Genomic DNA, 23,297 nt, shown 5'->3' on the forward strand with positions numbered 1-23,297 from the left:
TGGAATGAAATACAGCGGTATCATAAAGCCATAGTGATGTTGAATCGCAGGTGAGAGCTCAGGTGGGTAGCTTTGACACTTGGCATTCAAAGCTGCACATGTAAGATGGTCTCAGTGATAGTTTTCACTATAAAACTAAAAGAAAAAGATGGACATACAGTCTACTAAAATGAGGTCCATTCTCAGCTTTCCCTTTTAGCCATCATGGCTGCCCTTCCAAGCCCTGCATTCATATCAGTTCCTTCCTTTCATGAAATAATTGTGGCAAAACACTGAAGTCCAGGTTTGCGCTGTGGCTTGCTTCCTGCTCTGCCTTTTCAGAGCCTCCGTGGAGCTGAGCTGGCAACTGGACAGTCTCAGGCTATTACTTCCACCATCTTGTTTTTGTTTCTAAACAAAACCAGTAACTCTCTCCCAACAATTATGGCAACTTTCCCAAAGGGAAGGAAGTTCACCCTAGGCCCTCTTTCAGGTCCAGTTTGCAGGTCAGTTTGCACTTGGCTTCAAAGAGAGCTGCTTCCTTACTACTTCGGCTGGTCCAGGCTGCTGAGATCCCCTCTGGGGGTGTAGAAGCCTAGGATCAGGATGCTTGAGGGCATCAAAACTTGGAAACTAGAGGCCACTTGGCCAGTACTGTCAAAGTCAAGTGCTTGACTGAAAAGTCAGCCGAAGGGGATAGCTTTGAAGACACACACCTTCTCAGGGGTAGAATTCTCTGGAATTTGAAGGCAGTTGCTGAGCAGTCTTTTAATTCTCTTAAATATATATATGCCAGGCATGACGATTCATACATATAATCCTAGCACTTGAGAGGCTGATGCAGACTGATTGTCACAAGTTGGAGAATGGCCTGGGCCATATGGAGAGTTCCAGGCCAGGCTGATTTACATAGTAAGACCCTGTCTCAAAAACCCAATTATCCAAACAGCCAACCCACCAACCTACCAACCAACCAGCTAACTATCCAAATAACCAACTAAACAAATAATCAACCAACTAGCCAACCAACTCACCAACCAACCAATCAACAATAAACCAACATGGAGTTTCCTGTTCTTACAGCTGCTCTCTGGACACTAGCGTGTTTTAGCCAATCTCGGTGTAAGCTCTGTCCCCCAGCATTCCCAATGAATATGGAGATACGCCCCTAGCGCTTTCCAGAAAAAGATACGCCCCTAGACTTTTCAGTTCAACCACCAGCCCATTGCAGTTTCCAAATGGAAAACTGCATGGACCCTCCTGTTTCTGCCTTTCCAGCCCTCAGTTTGGTTCTCCCTCCCCTTATCCATTGGCAATCTTAAATACGCCACCCCCACTATCTGTGATGAGCCAGGGACACAATATCCCTCTCCAAAGCAGTAGGAGCAGCTGACAAGAGGAATGAGTAGTTTTTTGGCCTTCCAGCTCCACATTGCATGTTTTGGGAGTAGTTGTGCACCTGTTGGGATAAACAGCGTTCTCTATTCCATCAACCGGCCAAGAGGCTGAGCTAGACACTCCACCCCTCCCCTTTCTTTCAAGGGAATGCTAACAATTCTAACAAGGGGTGGGGAAAAGAGAAGCATTCCCTGACATTCCAGGTTGGCTACCTTGCTGTGCAATTCAGGCTGTGCCTGGCTGGGCTTGGCAGGGCAGATGGTATTTGGAAGGGGCTTTCCTGTCCTTGCTCTCTGGGGCTCTTTTGGCTTGTTTCTTGTTCGTTAAGCCTCTTTGTTTGACCCTGGCTGCAAAGAGACTTCTCCAGGCAAAACAAATTCTGGCATAAGGAGAATACAGTGTGTCCATTTTTCCTGGAGTGAGTGTGTGGGTGGGAGCGTGTACATATGGCCTCTTCCAGTTTTCTGTCTAAAAGTCTGTTCATCCCATGCTGGTGGAAGGTGATCTCTGATAGGCTGGAGCTCTGTTTTGTCTGAACAGGTAGTACTTTGGGCTGCCCGATCATGCACAGAGCAAATGGATGGAGTGTATTGGCAGGGGAAGATAGTCTAGTATTCTGTCCCGTGAGCTTGTTTTGTGAGACACAGTTTTACTGCCTAACTGAGTGTGTTCTCAAAATCACCATCTTCCTGTCACAGCCTCTTTTGAGATCTCAGGAGTTCAGCCCTCCGGCCAGCCCACTCAGTGTCCAAGGAAATATGCCCCTCCTCTGCCTCATCAGGCTCTCTACCTGGGACGAAGTCAATGTCCCAGAGGCCTTATGAACCTGACGTTCCTGTGAGATGCTGTGGCCTGCAGCAGCCAACGCATGCAGTGTGTGGAGGTGTTTGTGTGGGGCTGCAAGCTAGCAGCTCTCAGCCTTTCATATGGAGTGTCCCGTGTTGTTATTGCCTGCGAAGGGGACCAGGATGGGATACCACCAAGCATGCCACTTTGGTAATAGAAGTATTTTAGGCTGAAGGTGTTTAAGTTGCTGGATCCTTTATTTGCCCGAAAGCTAAGCTTCCTAAAAGGCCTCTGATCGCTTCTGTTCCCTCTCTGGAAGCAATCCAGTCCCTTCTCTCCTTAGAGGCCAGAGTCTCCAAGTCACCCAGACAGTGTCATAAGACTATTTTTCTCCAGGCCATTGGCCTAAGAAATCTGGGTTCTCTTTTCAAGTCCTTTGTTTGGGGGTAAGTCCCCCTCTCTATCCTCCCCACCACTTTCTCCTGAGTTAGATGTATAAACCTCCAGTTCTTTCCCACCTTTGACATTCTCATGTGGAGCTGGGAGTGGCTGTTCCAAGCAGGAGAGTCTTCCCTGGAGATTCCATGCTGGCAGTTTGTTTTTTCTCCTGATAATCTGTCTTTTCTCAGTCTAGTTTACAGAGCTGCAGCCAAGGGACCTAGGAGGGGGCAGGGGAAAGGTCTCTGTGTGCTTACTAAATCTCTCAACAGCATGGAAAACCTTCGAAGATGGGAGCCAGCACCTAGTTCCCAGCCCCTACACCAAAACTGGTGAACAGCGAGCTGAATGTTAAGCTATGTGCTGCGGACGCACAAACTGACCTAAAATTGAGATCCACAGTAAGGATAAGGATGACGGGCTTTGGAGGAAAGTCAAGGGCATCTTGGAGGTCAAGGCAGGATCTGTGTGCGCAAGTCTTGAGCTGTCCCTTTAAGATGTGCTGTGGGCTGAGTAGACTTGCCTATTTACGAGGTTGGTAATTCTCGTGTACACACCTCACCCGTTCAGTGATCACAGTTGTGTCCTTTAGTCTGGTGCTTTGTGGGTCAGCGGGGCCCATGAGGGCTTTTCCTCACTCTCCACTGGACACAAGAGAATAGTTAGGTTGGAAGCCAACTGCTCAGGTTTCCAGGGTTTGGCCGTCCAGTTCCTCCTGGGATCCCGTAATTTGAATCTGATTCCTGACCAGGCCCGAAAGGGAGATTTTTATCTTCCGTTGACCACTTCTTACAGTTTTGTCTACCCTGTTGCCAGCGAGTTCCCACTCCTTGGCAATGTCTGCATTTTGGTATTTTACCACGTCTTTTACTCCCATCTACCCAACTGATAGGTAACCAGTTGTGGTTTAGCAAAGAATGTCGTGAGAGGTGAGAACACTCCACCCCGACTTCTGTGACAGGATCTTGCCATGTAGCCTTGACTAGCCTGGTACTTTCTATGCAGCCCAGGCTGACCTCAAACTTTTGGCGATCCTCCTGACCAGGATCGTGAGAATGTATCACCATACCTTGCTTAGAAGGAGTCTTAATGGGAGATTTCTGGGGTCTAGAGCTGACTTGGTATTTGAAGAGCACACGGCACTCATTCTGATTTGCTCTTGGATTTTTATAAGAAAGACAATGTTGTAGTGTTTTTGTGCCCTCTTCTCTCAGTATTTGAGACAGACTGCTTTTCCTCAGAGGACAGTTCAACATCATTCTGCTTGGCAGCCTCTTGGGGTGGGCCTAGAGGATGGGAAATGATCACAGGTGACCGTCGCACATGACACTGAATACTATATTAAATGCTCTATCACGATAGCGTTCCCTTTCAATTCTATTCTAGTTTAGGTGTACTGGTTAAGTCTAAGAGTCTAAAGCTGGTTCTGAAATTTTTTTTTTTTAATTTTGTCTTGTTTTTGGTTTTTTGAGACAGAGTTTCTATGTGTAGTCCAGGGTGGCCTGGAACTCACAGAGATCCTCCTGCCTCTGAGTGCTGGGATTAAAGTCGTGCGCCACCACTGCCCTGCTTCTGAAAACATTTTAAGTGTTTCTCTAATACTGATCTTCTCTATTTAAAACCATTTCTCCTCCTCTTCTTCCTTCTGCACCTTAAAAACATTTTTTTTTTTTTTTTTGAGACCATCTTGCCATGTAGCTCAGGCTGGTCTCAAGGGAGCAAGCTCTGGGTTCCCAACCTTCAGCATTTTGCTGCTATTCACCCATAAGAATGAAGGTAAAAAGTGAATTGACTTAAAGATAGTAAAATATTTCAGGGGTGACCTGCTGATGTGCAGGGGGAGCATGGATTTGGGATGGTTCTAATTCTTCTCTAGCCATGACATCCCCTGGTCAGTACTACCTCATTTTCCCCCTCTCTCTCTCAAAGGGTATTTCCCGCTTTGCCCAGCTTGATTCACTGTCTGTTCCTCTTTTCTACTCTTTACCAGTTTCTACCGCTGGGGATTTCCTTCTGTGACTTATCCCTTTATGTCCTTCCTTTTGCAATCAGTGTTCAGAGGTCCCCTAGTTTGTCGTGGAAAGCTAGAGTGAATGATGCTGATACAGCGGTGGGCCAGGCATGCTCTCTGCTTGGTCTGGCCATTTTAAACATTTCTTTTAGCTCCTGGTCTCGGTGTGGATCACTTTCTTTTCCTGTGTATAACTGTTTGATCCTCTCCGCTCATGGCCAGCTCGTCAGCGGTGGGCTCATTGCAGCATTTTGTATGGAACCCCAGCTGCAGTGAGCACACAGATGCTTCCTAATGTTGCTCATAATCTGAGTAATGTGTCAGCCTCAGTATTGTCGGAATCATGTGAAAAGTATGAACATTCATGAAGACACAGGTGGATCCAGGCCCTGGATTCAATCAATCAGTCAATAGACACAAGTGGAGTTATAGGTATACACACACACACACACACACACACACACACACACACACACACACGCATTCTTCTAAATGTAAGAAAAACAAAAACAAAAAACCTCTGTTTTGGTAACGCCATTCCAAGGTTTAATACCAGTATTATGAGGGAAGGGCTTACTTATTAACGTCAGAATGCAAGATTTGGACAGTTGGTTGCTTTGTGCTAACTCTGCGGGCTGCCGAAGTCTGAAAGCTACACCCATCCCATCTGACTCACCCCATACCAGCGTGTGTGCTCTTTCCCTGCCATCCTGTATTTCTGCCTCCATTGATGGGCTTAAGAAAACATGCGTTTGTACGCTACGCATGACCAAGGCTGTCTCCTTTGAATCAGAGTCTCATAAAAAAGAGAAAAAAGGGGGTGGGTGGGGGAGCAAATGGGAAAGCCATGGAACATTCTCTATTTCTTTTAGACCAATGCTTATTTTCTTGGCAGGCAAATGCTTTTTTCTCACCTTTTGACATACTCCTAATGGTCCCATTAAAATACATTTAGCGTTTCCTCCCCCTCCATCTGCCAGCACCCTGTGTCATTTGGTGAACGTCAGACAGGTTTTAAGTTCCGAAAAGTAGGGAACAGGCTCGAGTTGGAACAGGATCATATGTCCCCCGCCCCAAAGTGCACCCCTCCCTCACTGTATTACACGATGTCCAATTGCAGCTGGACCTGGAGGCGCTGGGACAACAGGAAGATGTCATTGCAGCATGATGCTGAGGAGGTATTCCCAAGGAGGCTGAGGAGACCTCTTCAATTAGGAGTCCACTGGAGCTCATATCTTGACTGTTATTCTTAGACATTCCCATGTGGCCTTGTGTAGACGGTCGCCAACATTCTTTCCGTTTCTCGGAGGAGGTGGTTTTCTGTCATGGCTGGGGGTGCTGTGGAACCTCTCAAATTCCCTTCCCCGTCTCCCAGAGTGACACAAGATTCCTTCCAGGAAACTGCCTTTCTCTGCTTGTGGGGTTGAGTGCTGCATGGCGTAGTTTTGAGGCTCCTGGCTCCAGCAGCCAGGGAGGAGCTTAGAAGGTGGTTGAACCAACAGTTGAGAATGGGTCCCATACCCTTTCTTGCTTCTGAAGACCTTCTAGGGGGTAGGATTCGCAGATATTCAGAAGATGCCCATCATGGTGGCTATGGCGGTGACCTGCAGAAGTACCCCGAGAGAAGCCCGGTCCAGGGGAGAGCAGGAGGAAGCCTGGAGCCAGACCCTGCAGTACTGATGCCTCAGAGCAGAGAAGGGAGACACCCTACCCTCTAACATCTGACAGAGCTGACCTCTTGATGTCGTTTCTTAACTACAAGGGTCTGGGTCCCCAGAAAACACTCAAAATTAGGGTATTTCCTCTCAGCAAGTTGAATATCTCTAATTCGAAAACGGAACATCTCAATTTTATCTTTCCTTTTCTAGATAGAGTCTTGTATAACTCATGTTGGCTTCAAACTCATCATGAGCTGAGGCTGGCCTTGAACTTCTGATCCTCCTGCCTCTTTGTCTGGATAGTGTTGAGCTTTCCGGCAGGTACCACTCTGCAGTGCTGGGGATGGAACCCAGAGCTCTGTGTGTGCTAGGCAAACACTCTGCCAACTGAGCTGCCTTTCCAGCCCCCCGACAATAAATCTGAAATGCTCCGAAATCTGAAAGTTTTTAAGAGCTGACATGATTCCACAAGTGGAAAATTCCATGCCTGGCCCTATGTGACGGGCTGCAGTCAGAATGCAGGCATGCCAAAAACAATGTCAAAATTACCTTCAGGCTGTGTGTGTGAAGTGTATATGAAGCATTAATGTGTTTCGTGTTTAGACTTGAGTCCTAGCCCCATGATATCTCCATAGTACACGGATATTCCGAAGCCTCCTTCAGTCTGAAATGTATAACAGACACTTCTAGAACCAAATATTTGGGATAAGGGACACTGGAGGCATACTGCGGACATCTGGAACACCAAATTCACTGTGGTGGATGCCCGCACATGGTAGGTTGTTTAGCAGTCCTGGCTCTACCCCCTACTCCCCCATGACAGTAGCATCTTCCATCTGACCGTGACAATCAAAAACATCTCCAGACATTTATAAACATCCTGTTTGGGCAGAATTAACCCCAATAGAGCAAAGTGCTGTATTCTGTGGAACATGATACACACTGCTTTCTTTCCCCACCCCCACTTCCACATTGATACATACCGTTTGGGGAGAGAGCAGGTGGGACGTCAAATCATATGTTTTCAATATTCCAATTCCAGCCTCCTTTATTAGATTGAAGCTCACAGAGTTGTCATTCTTTTTGGATGTCAACATGGTTGAATAACAGCCATTTTGTATGGCTGAGCCTAATACAAGCCCATGAAATCAGATTTGTACAACCTCAGTCATGAGGGGCCTCAGGACAGGGTCATGCCCTTTGGTGTTTATTAAACACCCTAAGAAGCATCCCTATGCAAGGAATTGCATGATTCGAGGTGGGCAAGTTGGGGTGAGGGGAGGGAGAGCTAGAGAATGTGCTCGAATAAGCCTGAGAACAGAGCCGAATCTTTGAAGAATACAGGGGGAGTGGGGGATAGTTTTACACTTTCCCCTGGCTGTGAGAAAGGAAAAACACAATCCCGCTGGAGTCGTAGGGCAGGAGGCTCTTTGGGAGCAGAGGGGAAGCTGGAGACTATGGGATGCAAGAGGATGTGGAGGAGAGTGGGCTTACCCGAAGGGAGGCTGCATTCATGAGTCTTAGGGTGAGCACTAACTGGATTCTCCTTCCGACATACCGGGCCAGAGTAAAACACCAGGAGGGCTCTGGAAACTCGCACCAGCCTCTCTTGAATGTACTCTGCAAACAGAAGCAATGACCAAACCTGCTCTGGCCATCTTCCCTGGTCTTCCCAGAGCCTCTTCGTCTGACTCAATTGGAGTCACTGCAAAGTGTGAAATACACGGGCAATGAAGATATAGAATTAACAAGTGTTAGTAATTATAGTGGGCTGGGGATGAAATTCAGTCAGTAGAGTGTGTGCCAGGCATGCGTGAGGCCGTGGGTGTGGTAGTGCACACACCTGCAATCTCAGCACCGGGGAGGTAGAGGCAGGAAGATCAGAAATTCAAGGTCATCCATCCTCAGCTACATAGAGAGTTAGAGTTTAGCCTGGATTAAAGACTTTGCCTCAAAAAAATTGTAATAACACACACACACACACACACACACACGTTTACAGAGCTTGAGTTCCGGGTATGCACATACCTATGTGTGCTAGTAAAAATACTTTTAATTAAAAAGGAGATGCCATGTGCCTTGCAGGCAGCTGTGCGCACTGTCTCTCACCCGTGGCATTGATTTAGGCTTTGGCTCCTTTGCCCGCTCCCTCTTTTCCCCTCCTTTGCCTTTTCTCTCCCTTCCTCATTCCTAGCCTTTTCTCCTTTTCTCTTTCTTCCTTCCGGACCCAGCAGTCATGGTATCGCCAGGACAAGTTCCCCCCACAAAGCAGCCCCCCCCCGCCCCCACCCCGTCCTTTCCTTTCCTGTTCTTGCAGGTCGGCCTCTGTGTCAGGTCTCCCAAGGCCCCTTTGAACCCTGGCACATCGACCCCTGCTTCCCCATCTGGTAACAAAACTGCTGTTTGCAGTTGGATCCGGTAGCAGGCTGAAGAGAGACTGAGGAGGCAGTGGCAGGCTGTGTGGGCTTGGAGGCCAAGCCTTGGGGACCGTAGAGGGATGAGATTACTCACACAACAGGACGGATCCCAAGAGGAGACCTGGTGTTCGGTTTGCAGACAGTGACGTTCAGTGTCATCTCCACCTTTGCTACGCCACTGGGCTCGAACTCAGCTCTTCCAAACTCATGGCCTAAGATGTGCCTTTTTCCTGAGTTCTCCCAGAACAATGGGCTGTAACTAATGACTGAAAAAGTCTAGGAGTCTAGGGTCAAAAACTCTATCTCCCACGTAGAAATGAGGAGTGGCCCCCACTTCCCCACTTCCGCTTTCCTTTTTCTTTCATAGGTCCTAATTTGGCACCATGTGCTGTATTCAGTGGGTTGCCTCCTCTAGCCAGGTCTGGACTCCTCTTTTTTTTTTTTTCCCCCCCAAGACAGGGTTTCTATGTGTAGTTTTGGTACCTGTCCTGGATCTCGCTCCGTAGACCAGGCTGGCCTCGAACTCACAAAGATCCACCTGGCTCTGCCTCCCAAGTTCCCAAGTGCTGGGATTAAAGGCATGCACCACCACCGCCCGGCCCTTTTTTGTTTTTTTTAAAGTTCTTGCCATGTAGCCCAGGCTGGCCCAGAACTCACTGTGTAACTCAGGCTGTCCTCCACCACAAGATCCTCCTGCCTCTACTTCTTGACTGCTGGGATTATAGGTGAGTACAATACCCAACAGGGCCAGGCTCATTTGCAGACCAGAAAACACATGTGGACTATAGTTTTCTTAGGATAGCAATCCCCAGTCCTGACTCAACACCTGAATCTACCCATGCAGTGTTTAGGTCGGAGGAAGGACACAAAATACAGAAGACAGATACTTAGAGGGCCACTCCGTTTGACTCATTGTGTGGTAGGAGTGGTCCCCGAGACCGGCTTTGTTTTCTAATCAGTTTGCCTGGGTCCTGATCAGGGGGCAAAAAGAAGAGAGTTTGTACACATCCAGAGGTCCAGACACAGACTTACTGGAAGCTGATGGAAGATAAGCTTGGAGACTCTTCACCTAATTTGCTTTTATAATTTTTAGATTCATTTTAAAAGGTGTGTGTGTGTGTGTGTGTGTGTGTGTGTGTGTGTGTGTGTGTGTGTGTTGGGGGGTATGTGCATGTGAGTGCAGGTACCAGTGGAGGTGAGCCCCTCTGAAGCTGGAGTGATTGTGAGCCATCTAACATGGACCCTCAAAATTGAACTCACATGCTCTGTAAGAGCTACACACGCTCCTAACCACTCTCGAGTCTCTTGCATCTATAATCTTACATGTGCTTTATATTTTTCCAGTTGTGTAAATGTTGGGTCTTGCCTTGGTTGTCGTGCCTCATGCCTGTAATTCTAGCATTTAGACTTGGAGGAAGAAAGATGTCTATGAGTTTGAGACCAGCTTGAGCTACATAGTGGGTTTTAGGCCAACTTGGGATAGAGCTAGAACATGTCTCTTCAAAATAAACCAACCTCAAAAACCCTAAGGACAACAAAGATAACAAAACAAAACAAAACAAAAAACCGTTTTAGGTTTAGTGAAATGTGGGCTTACCCCCACACATCACAACACTACTTAGGTAAGTGTCTCTCATGTTTTCAATAAACCAGGCAAAGGAGAAGAACGAGGCTTAGGAGAGTTCTAGGGGCCAGGAAGGTGGATGAAGAAGTGGAGTTTGTCCATCCAAAGAATCAAGGAGTTGGGGAGATGGCTCAGTGGAGAAGACCGCTTACTGTACAAGCATAAGGACCTGAGTTTAGACACTCAGAGCCCTTGTAACAAGTCAGATGTGCTTGCAAGCATGCCTGGAAGCCCAGTGCTGTGGGGTCAAAGAGGTGGATCACTGGGACATGACGGCTGTCAGCCTAGCTTTGAGTTCAGTTAAAGACTCTTTTTCTCTAGGGAATAAAGGAGATAAAGATACAGAGAAGGAGGGAGGAAGAAGGAGAGGGGGGCAGAGGGAGGGAGGGAGGGGAGAGAGAGAGAGGGAGAGAGAGAGAGAGAGAGAGAGAGAGAGAGAGAGAGAGAGAGAGAGAGAAAGAGAGAGAGAGAGAGTCTCAACATTCAAGATAACTTCCCCTGACCCCTGTGTACACACATACATGTCTCTCTCTCTCTCTCTCTCTCTCTCTCTCTCTCTCTCTCTCTCTCTCTCTCACACACACACACACACACACACACACACATACATTAAAAAAAAAAAAGATAAGAAGCAAATCTGCATAGGACCCTGTTACCCCCAACTTCATTGAATCAAATGTTTGTCAGCTCCTTTGTGAAATCTATTCAAATTCTGTTTTCTTCCTTACAATAGTGACATAGAGGAGGGCATTGTGGGCTGACGGATGAGGTCACTTTCTGTTACTGTATGAAAACATCCCTAGAAATTCTACTTTGGGCTCACGGCCCATGGTCAGCTGGTCCTGCTGCTTTGGCCGTGTGTTGAGGCAGCACATTGTGGTGGGAAGGTGTGGAGTAAGATCCTTACCTTGAGGCAGCCGAGAAGCAAAGAGGGACCAAAAAGAAGTGGCCTTCAGAGACACATCCCCACTGACCCACCTCCTGATAACACAGGGGCCTGAGACCGAGCTTTCAACACTTGGGCCTTTGGGAGCACTTACCAAGACTCTCTCAGTGAGCGGGCATTTGAGAGCAGGACTTAGGAAGGGGTCCTGCTGTGCTGAGGTGAGAGCAGTCGAGGACATAGGAACTATATTAACTACACACATTGGGGAGAGGAGGAAAATAACACACAAATTTTCCCCTGCAAGGAGACAAGCAAAGGACATCTTCAGGCCTACCAAAGCTATAAATGACCCAGACCAGCATGCTGCAGCTGCTGCAGGGCAGAAACTCTTATGTAACACCTAGTCTGTGCTCCAGTTGCCCTGGGCCCAACTGTCTCCCAGGGTGACAAAGGGCCAAGCTAGAACTGCCTGAGAGCAGTTTTGCTGGCATTCACACCCACTTCCCTCTTACTGGTGTTCGTGTATTTAGAGTAGCCAGCCTGCTGGCCCATTCACGGGGAGAGCACGGCCCCCTCACCGCCTCCGCTGTGGCTTTACGTGATCAGTTCTTCTGACCCTCCTACCTTGAAAGTGCTGACTAGGGTCACTGGAAGGATTGTGCGCTGCTGTGCCTCACCCTGGTGGCAAACAAGGCCACTGCAGACCCATCCATCAGCCTGGCTAGACAAATGCTTTGAGACTTGCCTAGGTGGCAAGTGGGTGTGGGCGTGGCCCCCTCTTGTCCAGCCTCTAGATAGAATTTGTCCAGAGGCCCTGGTATCCTTAATACAGTATGACCAGGTCATCCCCCCCCCCCCCTTCTCATTCACTCTTTACTAATTGTCTGCTGAAGCCTGGCAATCCTTCACTGTGGCCAGTTTCATGTCAACAGCTAAGATTCGGTGTGCGGATGTCAAAAAGATTGCTCAGCGGTAGAGAAAAGAAAGCATTCTTTTTCTCTGTATTCTTTGGGAGTGTTTAAGCTTTAATTTCTTTTCAATAGATGATGCTACATGTGCTACATGGACCAGATGACTCCAACAAATAGTGAAAAAAAAAAAAAAAAAAAAGAAGAAGAAGAGACCAGGAGAATTACAAGTGACTCCTTGCTTTATAAATGGGGAACCTTAGGTTTCATTTAACGACTTCACTTCTGAAAAGGCAATACCGAGGTGGGAAACTATTGGTCTTCCTAAGGCATAGCCATCACTCCAGCAGTGGGTCTAGGGACGTGGTTGTAGCTGCACAACTCCTCTAACCCCGTCCCTCTAGAGCAATGGTCCTCAACTTCCCTAATGCTGCGATCCTTTAACAGAGTTCTTCATGATGTGGTGACCCCCAACCATAAAATTATTTTTGTTGATACTTCATAACTGTAATTTTGCCACTGTCGTGAATCATAATGTAAATATCTGATCTACAGCCCCTGTGAGACGGTCGTCTGACCTTCCGAAAGGGTTGCGACCCACAGGTTGAGAACCACCTCTCTGGAGTCTACTGTACGTGGGTCTGTTCCCTGGAGAAGGGGTAGGAGAATATGGGTTTCAGGGAGGTGCTGTGCCCCGCCCCATTAGCCCCTGTCTGCACTGAGAACTGGGGCTGGGTGGGATGGATGAGCTCTGGATTTGGGGCAGGCTGTGACACTCAGTGGTTAGAGAGGCTAGAGGGAACTGAACAGGGCAGGACAAACAATTGTTTTCCAGTTGAGACTAGAAGCTGTTAAGAAGTACTGCATATTGATAACAAAGGCTAGGTAATTTATGATCGTCTCCCGACACTGCCATCAAAAGAAATTAAAATGTAATCATGATCACGCAGTTAAAAAGGACATTAATTAACCAACAAGAAATCTGCATGGTTGAAAAGTTTACTGATCTTTAGGAAGTGAAATTTGAGTACACATTCTAGCTTGTCCCTCCTCCTCAGATCCTGGGAGATGATAGATCTCTGGGCTGTAAAAATAGCCTAGTCTCCTCTTTGAGTTCCCACAGCTGCCACACTCTCTGAGATCGGTACTGGACCAGTACTATTAACACAGGGGCTCAAGGAGCTGGAGCCAGAGGAAGGACTCTGTGGCAACACACACACACACACACACACACACACACACACACACACACACACACACACACACACAGAGAGAGAGAGAGAGAGAGAGAGAGAGAGAGAGAGAGAGAGAGAGAGAGAGAGACCTCCAGCAGCTCCTTGTCGTCAGTAAAGGCACTGCTGAGTCTCTGCACACTGCTGAGTCTCTGCACACTGCTGAGTCTCTGCACACCTCAGGGCTCGGCTTTCTGGCCCAGTCGCCCTGCTTCATTGCCACGAAAATAGTTTCCTTTGGGATGATGGATTGTGGATGTCTAAACAGGGGCCCTTTCCCTCCGGGGCTTGCCCTACCCTTTTCCTGGGGACACAGAGAGTGTTTGATTGGACAGGCATGGCAGAGGGACGAACAGAATCCAGGCTCTGTGGGCTCAGCCTGGGCTAAGTAGCTCTTTCATTGGGGCAGTCAACACCTTTTATTGTTGCAGACTCTTCAGGATTGCTCCGACATTAGCCTGCTTTGAGGTGGGTTGGAGAGGCATGCATGTGCTCCAAACTGCTTCCAGAAGTGATGTAGGCTGAATACTGCTTCCTTTGGTTCCTTGTTCAGGGGATTTGCTTTAAAAAAAAAAAAAAAAAAAAAAAACCAGAAAACTTGTTAGACTCAATTTTGGTGGTAAGCAGAACACATAACCGGAGACAGTTAAAGCCTTTAGGAAGTTCCCACTTAACACATTTGCTTCTATGAATCTTCACATTTTTACATCCTGCCCTTGATTTTCGATTTCCTTTCTATGAAATTTTCATGAGGTGGTTCCTTTTGAAAAGAAAAATCTTAAATCACACATAATTATGTTTACTCAGACTCTACTTAGTGTATGACCTCGAAGGAACCGAGAGGAGAAGCCTCAGAGTCAATGGAATGGTCCAGAATGGGCTGTGGGGGAGTGGAATGACTCTGGGGTTGGGGTTGCTTTGAGTTCTGAAGATGCCCTCTGAGCTAGTTGTGTGATGCTTGGGTGGGCAGTAACGTGACTAGTCAGTGCCAGTTAAGTTGGTAGATGGAGAACCCCATAGACCATCCTGTCTGCCTGCAAATTTCCTTCTTTTGCGAAAACTATTAACATTCTGCCTATAGAAAGGAGTTCATATCATGTATGACAAACTCAGAGGCTTTTTTTTTTTGGTGGGGGGATGGGAGGGAGCGGGCACAGAAGACGGAGGGGTTCTAGGAAGAATTTTGCTCACATAAATGCTTATGCTCAAACTTTCAAACTCCCATATTAACTTAGCTAATTGATTTCGAGCTAGGGTCTGGCTCTGGCTGGCTGTTGTGGCTCTGAGCCTCCTGCCCCCTCCTTCCCAGTGCCGGGCCTACAGGTGTGCACCACTATGCCTAACTCAGCCTCCAGACATTTTGTTCAAACTCCAAAAATCCTTTCACTGTTATGCCCATTGGGTTGCTAAGCTGGCAATGAAAACCAGTGAGGCCCTTTTAATCTGCCCTGGCATCTTGTCTTGTGCAGAAGCCTGGGAAGATATTCGTGGTCTCATCCTTAAGAACCTGACCGTCTACTAGTCCTGATGAGAGTTATGGGTGAGTCAATTGGAGAACAGTGGTTGATGGATCTAATCTAGTTTCTAGCCCAGAGCTCTGCACATAGAAGGAGACCAGTGACGTTGGGCCACTGAGGAAAGTGCTAAAGTCTGGTCATCAGAAGATGACACAATTTAATCTCAGAATTGGGAGAGCTGTAGGTTAATGTAATTGTTATGATCCGTGTGCAGAAGGTGGGACACATGTCGGGACTTGAACGGAGGGCAGAAAGAAGTTGCCTGGATTAGAAAGAGGGTAATCTGGGTGACTATCACAGCAGAAACCCAGGGAACGAAACCTTGGTTGTTTTTGTTCAGTATGCGCTGACAGACGGCTGGTACGAGGGAAGAGATGAACTGCAGCAGGATTGAAACTTGGATAAAGGCAGCCTGGTGAAACCATGAGGGAACGGCTTCTCTTTTGGAGAGAGGCACATGCTGACTCCAGGTGACCATCTGTGATGGTTTTCATCGCCAGCTTCAGAGGATCCAGAGTCGCCTTGGGAACATCCTGTGAGCAGATCTGTGTGAGTGGCTTCCTAGATTACGTTAACTGAGGTTGGAGGATTGGTCATAAATGTGGGTGGCTGGTGTCCTGTGGGCTGGTGTCCCAGGCTACAAAGAAAGGAGAAACTTATTTCTCATGCTGCTCTCACCAAATCCCAGCAATTTAACTGATATCCTAACTAATATCCAAACATCAGAAGTCGGAAATCCTTCCCAGTCAACCCCTTTCTGAGCATCTACTTGGCGTCATGAGTGGAAACTTTTACACCTTACCTCAGGCTATCTGTTGTAGTCCAGGTGTAGGCACACTGAAAAAAAATCTGTATAAAATCTCCTACAGGCTATGTATAAGAGGTGTCTATAAACCTAAATGGCCAAGTATGGTAGCACACACCTCAAGTGGCCGAGTCGGGAAAATATTTTCTGCCATTCTGTAGGTTACTTTAAAAATTCTGTTCATTGTGTTCTTTGTGGGGGCACAATTCTTAACTTTGATTAAGTTCAATTTGTCTTTTTTTTTTTCTTTGCTTGTGTTTTGATGTCCTACCCAAGAAATCACCATCAAGTCCAGGTTTTGAAGAATGTCTTACTTTCTTCTAGGACTTGTATAGGTTTAGGTTTTTCTTACAAGTCTTTGATCTGTTTTGAGTTAATGTTTGCATATGGTGTCAAGGGTCCACTCCATCCTTTCTCTTGTGTATATTCAATTATCCTAAAATTCATGATTGTCCTTTCTCTACGGTCTTAACATTTGGTTTATTTCTGGCTCCGTCCTGTTTTATTGGCATGTCTTTATGCCCACACCATGATGTTCCGGTTACAGAATTGTGATGAAACTTCCATTCAGAAAGTTAGAAACCTCTAACTTTGTGCTCCTCTTTCAAGATCTTTTTGCTATTCGCTGTGTCTTCAGAGTCTATATGAGTTTTAGGATGGATTTTCTGGTTTCTGAAAAACAAAAAGCCACTGGGATTTTGATGGAGATGGTGTTCAATCCATAGACCATTTTGGGTAGTGTGGCTAGCTTAATGATAATGATGTTACAATTCTTGAAAATGAGTGTTTGTCCATTTCTTCATGTGTTCTTTAGTTTCTTTTAGCAATGTCTAGTTGTTTTTATTTTGTACACTATTTTCCTTTTTGGTTAAGGTCATTATTCTAAGTAGTTTATTCTTTTTGATATGACTGTGAATTGAATTGTTTCTGTAATCAAAGCAGATACCTTGGCCTTCCATGATGCCAAGTTTCTCTTCTCCAGAGACTGGGTGATACTAATTCGGAAGGATGAGAGTCCAGGCCACCCAGAGGTTCCCCTTCGTCCTAAGAAGGGACTGCAATTCGGAATCAGGTAGGAGTCAAGGCTCATTTAAAGTGCATTTGGGGTTGTTCAAGGTCTTTGAGCTTTACAGACACATTATTTAATATGTTTTTCTCAGAGCCCAAGGACAAACAGCTTCCACCCAAATTCTACACGCACAGAGAAGAGAAATGTCACAGCTGTTGGGAGGTCATTGGCGTGGGTTGATTTTTGTCTGTTTTAAAATTTTATTATTATTATTATTATTATTATTATTATTATTATTACTACTATTATTAGTGCGTGCATGTGAGCTCAAGAGTTCAAGGGCCACTCTGGAGCTGGTTCTCTCCTTCCGCCATGGGCTCTGGGAATCAAACTCAGATCCTTAACTTTGACAGCAAACGCCTTTACCCCCTAAGCAAAACTTGCAGGAGGGGCATAGTACAACTTCCGCTCTGGGATTTTCCTTCCTTTATCCTATTTCTAGGGATTTCCCGATCTTAGATCTTTCCCCAGAGTTCTCCGTCTTCCACCTCCTACACAGAATGTACTGACTCCGCTGTAACTGCCTTGAGCTGTTGCTGGGCAAAGGCAAACTTGGGCTGAAAAAACATCTCACAAATCAAGAATAGGTCAACACAGTGACAAGATTGTAATCTGAGTTTGGTGACGTGAACCAGTCTAATCCTAGTGACATCAAGAATTCCGAATTGCTGGGTGTGGTGGCATATGCTTTTTAGTCCTGCACTCAGCAGGTAGAGGCAGTTAAATCTCTGAGTTCAAGGCCAGCCTGCTCTACGTATGCTGTGATTGGTTTTGAAACAGGGTCTCATTCTGTATATCAGCTCGGCTTGGGATTCACTATGTAGCCAAGGCTGGCCTTGAACTGGTAGCAATCCTCCGGCCTCAGCCTCTTGACTACCAGGGCTACAGGTATGAGTCATCAGTTGGTGGTTTTGCTTAAACCAGGGATTGATTTGACAGAAGACAGACCAGGGACAAAAAAGGAACCCAGGAGTAGGTGGCATGGAAGCAAGGTGATTAGCTGGCCCTTACTTGAGGTGCCCAAGATGGAGAGTACAGGCCTGCCTTGGTAGCTTGTCACAAGTCTCGGGAAGGCAAAGGCTGCGGCTGACATCATTCTATTGTTGACTGTTTCTAACCTTAGGGCTTAGTGAGTTTGGAGTTAGAAGGGGCTTCTCCTGGGACAGCGTGGTTGTGACCCAGTAAATCTTTGTTGGCTTTGGAAACAAGGAAGATTTTTCTATATCTCTCTGTAGACCCAAGTCTAGAGGACCCTAGGCTGCTTGGACAGGGGATGACCAGGGGTGGGGTAATGTGAACATAATGCCTACAGGCCAACCTCATAGGCCATGCCTGTGGATCTCTGTCACGAGCCACCTGTATGACCACTACAGTGGGAATCTGACCCCCTTGATACACCTCTTCTAGTCGGGAAGGTGTGGAAGGCGCAGAAGGCGAGAGCCACACCATTCTTCAGCACGGTTGTGCATGAGGTGGGGCTTGGCAGCCTGAAGGACCTAGGGTTCTGCTTTGTGTCCGGCAGCTCCACAGAGCTGTCTGCAAGGAGAATTTGATACAAAGTCTACAAACATTGCCCTGCAAAAGGCACATTTTTATCTCCCTCTCCAGAACCTCTGAGAGCCAAGCTTGGTGGCCTGCCAAACAGACAGTACTACTTCGTGTGATGTATAGTGAGCACTGGGGGTGAGCATTCCATGTGATGTACAGTGAGCACTGGGGGCGAGCATCCCGTGTGATGTACAGTGAGCACTGGGGGCGAGCATCTTCCTGTGGATCCCATGTGCACAGCTCTGGATGGCAAAGGAGGGAACTCTGGGAAGGAGGATGTGCTAGAGGAGAAAGATTTGTCCAGCACCCATTAGACAATGAATGGGCTAAGAACACAAACAGAGCAGAGGAGAAAAGGAGAGGAAAAACAAAACAAAAACACAACAACCACCATAAAGCAAAGGTAAACAGTTTTCCTACTTCCTTTCTTCCTGTGTACCTAATCTGTGTGGACAGAGAGGCTGGGAGCTGATGACTGTTTTGCGGCCTCTGATTATAAACCCGCATGTGGGAAGATTAGGATCAAGGGACTCTGAAGTCACTAAACCCTTCTTGTTACCTGCTCCTCTTTCCCTAGCTGTAAGGGCCGGAGTCCTCTTCTTTAATCTTTGTTGACTGTTAATCCCTGTTTCATCAGTGGGAGGGGCTTGCTCTGAAAATTAAGGGTTGGGAACACAGTTCCTCAGTGCCCCGGCAGATCTTCCTCATGCGCTCTCACACCTAATATTTGTGCCGCTCATCTGTCGCCTTTCATGCCCCCCATGCACTGCTGGGTCTTTGCCCCATGTGTGTGCTGTCTTCGACTTCACTGTCCCATTGAGCGAGGCGAGCTCCTAGCCCACTGCCAATCAATCCCAGAATCCTCCCATTCTGAGTACTTTTAGCACTCTGACATCATCTTGCTGACTTCATCTTAATGTGCAACCAGACCCCCCCCCCCCCCCTGGGCATGGCAGGCACTCACACGAGTTACTATCACCACCCACTAGAGGCATCCAAGTGGCTGTCTTAGGGGGTGCTGGCCAAGCATCCACATACCTCCTCACCTGATATCCACAGGCAGAGGCCACAGAGCCACCCAGACTGACAGGAGAGTCCAACTGCAAAGCTTTGACATCAGGCTGAACAGAGGATGGGGCAGCTTCCACTTCCTGACCCAAGCCGACTGAGCTGCTGGGCCAGGCAACAGCTGTTGGGTATCATGGCGAGACTCTAGCTGGGGAGGGAGTATGGCTAGGCCTGCCATTTAGATGTAGAGACAACTTCCGTTGATGGGGTAGACTCAGCCTCCACTCCAGGCTGTCTCAAGTCTAATGCAGGTGTTAAAATGATAGAGCTGGGGCAGGTGAGATGTCCCAGTGGGTAAAAAGCTCAGAACCCACAGTGGAAGGAGAGAATTGTGACCTCTGACCTTCACATATTCCTCCCACCCCTAATAATAAATAAACTAAATCAAAATGTTAGTGTAGGAAGAGAGCAGAGCATGATTCTAATTTTACAGGTGAGAGACATGGATGTTTTTGTGGGGAGTCAGATTTGCTCGGCACAGCTTAACAACCATCACACACCATATGTACTTTCCGGTCATTTTTGCTTCTGTCATAAATAGAAGGCAGGAAAGAAAAGATATATACATGTATATATGTACGCATTAATACATATAAATGTAGTAATTCATTGTGGTGTGAGGAACCACACCTAGTGCCTTGTGCATGGTGAACTTGTATTCTACCACAAACTTACTTCTTTGATTCCTATATTGGACATTTCCAATATCAGTTTGTTTCGTTACTGGTGATTAGTTTTAATTATTTTCTTGGATTTGTCTACCAAATTTCTCTTTTGCAAAGCTGAGGTTTTCAACGGTTTGTCTAGAATGTGTGTGGCCTTGGGGGTCAATCCTCAGCACCAAAACCAACATGTTTTTATAATTGGTAGATATCATGTGGAGTCATACACTGTGGCTCTATGGTTTGCAGTTTCTCTACAAACTTTTATCCTCTAGCTTTTGCATTTTTGTGTGGCTCTTGGGTTATTACTACAGTGAAAGTCAAGTGTTTATTTTCTGATTTTATTATTCACATTTATGGTCATCTTCCTGTTAGCATGAACCTTTTCTTCTCCCATTTGTTTATGTATTTATATCAGTATAGGCTTAGGAACTACTTTTCCTTCAGTGGGTTATAATCTGTTACTCCCGTTACTAATTCTGCTGTTTAAATTATCCCTTACTTGGCTGATAGAAATCCTTTCTGGATGGTTCCTGTTGAGCTTTCCCGAGTCTATAGATCTTGTTATAATTTACACACAGAAGAATCTATACTTCTGAAGAGAATGGCTGGCTGCTTTGACAAACATTTGTAGTTGTGTAACCCCCATAACCACGGCCAAGGCGGGGAATGATTCCATCATCTCAGAGGCTGCCTCTGAGCCTGTTTACAGTCAGCCCTTTCCCTGGAACCCATGGTTTTTGGCTATCAGTGCTTTGATTTTTGTCTCCAGTTTTGCCCCTTCAGAACATTGTTGATTAATTTTGGGCTAGGGGTGTAGCTCAGTGGTAGAGCACTTGCACAGCATGTTTGAAGACAAGTACAGATTTGATCACTCCTCAGCACTGAGAAAAAGAGGAGGAGATGGAGAGGAGGACAGGAGAGGAGAGGAGAAGGGAGGAGATGATTTGGACAGGGCATGGGATCCAGGGCATGCTTGCTAAACAAAAGTTTTCCAACAGAGCTATGCCCCAGCCCCAGACTCTATCTTTTTTTTTTTTTTTTTTGGTTTTTCAAGACAGGGTTTCTCTGTGTAGCTTTGCGCCTTTCCTGGAACTCACTTGGTAGCCCAGGCTGGCCTCGAACTCACAAAGATCCGCCTGGCTCTGCCTCCCGAGTGCTGGGATTAAAGGCGTGCGCCACCACCGCCCGGCCAGACTCTATCTTTTGTGTGTCTTCTTTATCTGGGTGTATTTTGACACCCATCCATGTTGCATGTACCCGTAGCTCATGCGTTTTTATTGCTGAGTAGTATTCTGTGGTATGGATATTCTCCTGACTGCTATTTTTCTTCATTTGTTGACAAACATTTGAGTTATTCACAGGTTGTTTAGTTTTTGAAATAGGGTCTCACTTTCTGTAGCTGGCTTGGGATTTATTGTGTGGCCCAAACTGGACTCAAACTGATGGCAGTCCTCCTGCCTCAGCTTCCTGAGTGCTGGGTTTAAAGGTATGAGCCACCCTGTCTGGCAAGTCTCAGTTTTTTGACATTAAAAAGAAAGGTGCTATGAACATTTGTGTTCCAGTCTTTGCATAGACAGATGTTTTCATTTGTCTGAGGACACAGTGGTGACCATGGCCAGACAGTGTAGTAGGTGACTATTTAACTTTTAGAGAAACAGCCAAACTGTTTTTCAAAGTGGTAGTACCGTTTTTTTTTTTCTTCCATTGCTGCACTGGCATTCTAGCTGCACTGTGTCCTGTCAACATTTGTAGTCTCTGTTTTAGGCAGTTTTAATAGGTGCCTAGTGCTATTTCATTCTATCTTTAATTTTTCCTCATAATCTACAAGCATCATTTTACATCCTTCTTTGCTATCCATATTTTCTTTCTTGGTGGAAAAATAAAGATTGAGTTAAAAATCTTTTGCTCCTCTAAAAATTGTGTTGTCTTCTAGATCCAAGCTCTTGATATTTTCTTGTGAGTAAAAATTATGTACTGGTCAGTGTGAGTGAAGATATAGGCCCAGAATCAGTGAACTTTTTCTGTAAAGGTTCATCTGGCAAATATTTAAGGCCCAGTGGGCTATGTGGTCTCTGTGCCAACCAGTCAACTCCGCCCTCCAGTTTGAAAGCAGCCCTAGGCACTATACAAATGACTGAGCACATCTGGGTTTCAATAAAGCTTTATTTGTAAAGAGAGAAGAGTGTGTTTATTCAATAGGCCATGGTTTGTCAGCTCCTGGCTTTGGCCTTCATCACTAGCACTAGATAGAATGGACTGAATTCTGCTTGGTATGCGAGATCCAGACAGAGACTGCAAGTTCAGGAGTGTGATGATTGGGTGCTGAAGCCCACCACGCTTCATTTAAACGTCAGAACTGTACGATATACAGGTGGGGAGTTGCTGTAGCATGATCTCATTCTCTGAGTTATGGTTTGGACGTTCCTGTCTCTGGATGCCCTGTCACAGGAGACAGGTCAGTGGTGGGTGGGGGTGGATGAGGGTGATTTTCTTCCCAGTTCTCAGTCCCCATTTCTGACGTGCATAAGCATTTGGTGGGACTTCCTGGCACATGTTTCTGGCCTCCACCTACTGCTTCAGAACCTCCAGGGTGGGCTGGATTGTCTTTTTCTAATTTTAAAGTGTTTTCTAGGTGTTGCAGATGAAGCTAGATGGGGATTGCCATTATGGTGCTGAAAAGGGGTTGTCCAGACTTATCTTAACGAAGAGATGAGAACAGTCTCAAATTGCTGCACTGATTTCCTGTAAATAGATGATTCTAAAGGGCTGACAGTAGATTCAAAATTAAAAAGTAGCTGAAACGCTCCTTTGTAAGCCCTCCCCCCAAACTTGATCACCCCACGGAGTGTCTTCCTTTTTGTACTACTGTGTTTATCAAACTATTTTTTCATGCATACTGAAAAACAAACAAACAACAAACAAACTTCAGAATATCATCTACTGGATTAAAAAATATTAATTACTAGACTCTAAATGAAAGAGTGAAATGTATTGTAGAAATTCAAGCCCTTACCACTATTCACAAGGACAAGAGGCTCAACCTAATCATACCTTTGATGGACTAAATGTCTTTAAACAAATAGTTGGCTGTAATACTGGGGAATTCATATTTTTGAAAGGTTCTATTTTTGTAGAACTTTGACTGACATCTTTTGATAATCCCAGTTTTCCCCAGCAGTTGATGTAGCTCCTTTTTTGGGAAATGTTGTTTTGTACTTTGCATTTTGACAGTGATGCTAGAATACAGACTATTCTGTTTGCAATGCAAAAGTATATTAGGCAACATTA

The sequence above is a fragment of the Peromyscus eremicus genome, chromosome 5 (genome assembly GCF_949786415.1).
Source record: "Peromyscus eremicus chromosome 5, PerEre_H2_v1, whole genome shotgun sequence".
Classification (NCBI taxonomy): domain Eukaryota; kingdom Metazoa; phylum Chordata; class Mammalia; order Rodentia; family Cricetidae; genus Peromyscus; species Peromyscus eremicus.